This window comes from Bubalus bubalis, chromosome 8, assembly GCF_019923935.1.
Source record: "Bubalus bubalis isolate 160015118507 breed Murrah chromosome 8, NDDB_SH_1, whole genome shotgun sequence".
Taxonomy (NCBI): domain Eukaryota; kingdom Metazoa; phylum Chordata; class Mammalia; order Artiodactyla; family Bovidae; genus Bubalus; species Bubalus bubalis.
Genome location: NC_059164.1, coordinates 106,747,110 through 106,748,945, shown reverse-complemented (window position 1 = coordinate 106,748,945; position 1,836 = coordinate 106,747,110). Strand labels below are relative to the sequence as shown.

Below are 1,836 nucleotides of genomic sequence, written 5' to 3'. Positions count from 1 at the left end.
CGTCAGCTGCCTTTGGGAACCACTTGACCAGTATTTGATGTTCTAGGACAAAATTTCAGTTTACTAAAATCACTTCTCTGAAATCTGAAGAGCTCTTAAATAACCCTCACAGAAGCAAAAGCTGTCTAATTCATTGGGGTTTCAGGAAATGAAAAATGGAGATATTAGTAGTTATAAGCAATTCAGCCCTCCAATGTGTCTATGATAATTAAACAGGCTTTAACACAGTTTATAGGGCTGAAGTGTGAATAGAGATCAAACAGTGATAACACCCATATACTGGACTACTGCTTAGCAATTAAAAAAAAAAAAGAACTGTCCTTTACCGTTAAAAATCTAGACATAACATGCAGGTTTCCGTGGTGTAGTGGTTATCACATTCGCCTAACACGCGAAAGGTCCCTGGTTCGAAACCAGGCGGAAACAACACTGGTAGGCATCCTTATTTTGGGCCTTCCCTGTGACTCAGACAGTAAAGAGTATGCCTGCAATGTGGGAGGCACTGGTTCAATCCCTGGGTTGGGAAGATCCCCTGGAGAAGGAAATAGAACACAACAGATACAAGATGACAGCTGAAGGGCCTCAGGACCTGAGGGAAAACAGGACAGAGAGTGAGTTCCCTGGGTTTCCTTAACGCTTCCCACATACCCTGGACAGAGATCTGCAAAATTATCCAACCTGCAACTGCCAGCCAATACATATATATCTTCAAGAAAAGACTGGATAGCTGAATTCTAGAATAAGGTAGTGTCAGCGTGTCATGGAATATAGCCAGTTTGTTTCTCAAGAACTTCTCCTACCTATTTGAGATCACTTGTATGGAATTCTGACCCTAAACGTCTTGTGTAAAGACACAGACACAGTAATTCATAGAACACTCTGACGATAGACATTCCCAATCTTGGGAGGAGAAGCGTGCTCCCGTCTTCAGTCTCCCTGGCACACTGCCACCACAGCAGGTGGCCAGAACCGGGTTAGCACAGATACTGTCTGGCAGACCCTCTCTCATTTCTTTCCATTAGTGCCCGCCACATCATGATATATTTAAGATCCATTTGGGAAAACTGTGGATGATATCAAATGATACATTTGGGGGAATGTCAGTTGTTCTAGGATTTTAGGATAAAAGGATTCAGGATAAATAGGATTTGAAAGAAGTGTCTTATTTTTAGTTGTTGCAATTTAGTTTTTATACTTCAGCTCTCTTAACTGTTCTTTACCACTAGCACCACCTGGAAATCCCTTCAAAGTAAGTGAAAGTCTCTCAGTTGTGTCCAACACTTTGTGACCCCATGGACTTTAGCTTGCCAAGCTCCTCTGCCCATGGAATTCTCCAGACAAGAATACTGGAGCGGGTTGCCATTCCCTTCTCCAGGAGATCTTCCCAACCCAGGGATTGAACGCAGGTCTCCTGCATTACAGGCAGATTCTGTACTGTCTGAGCCACCAGGGAAGCCCAAGAATACTGGAGTGGGTAGCCTATCCTTGCTCCAGGGGATCTACCTGACCCAGGAATCAAACCAGGGTCTCCTGCTTTGCAGGTGTATTCTTTACCAGCTGAGCTACCAGGGATGACTTTTAAAGCCCTTATTCCCCTATATACCTCCTTTCCCAGCCTCTTGCTTTCCAGTCTTTTCAGTCTGGTTGTTGGCTGTCTTGACTCTTAACCCTAGTGTCAGGCTGCCATACTTTTGCCTTTAAATATATTCAGCAAATGCCACCTGGAAAGCCATCCCAGTCCTGATAATACAAGTCCCGAGTCAGTAAAACAAAGGCCAGCCTTTATGCCAGCTCTTCAGGTAGCTGCCAGACATGTTGAAACAGCCAAAATTCTTT

The 1,836-nt window shown here is 44.0% G+C and overlaps 1 non-coding gene across 1 annotated transcript; it reads left to right on the top strand.

Annotated features, from left to right (window-relative positions):
* Positions 1–353: 353 nt before the first annotated feature.
* Positions 354–426, top strand: TRNAV-AAC. Its single transcript has one exon. It is a non-coding gene; the product is annotated as a tRNA-Val (tRNA).
* The last annotated feature ends 1,410 nt before the right edge of the window (positions 427–1,836 follow it).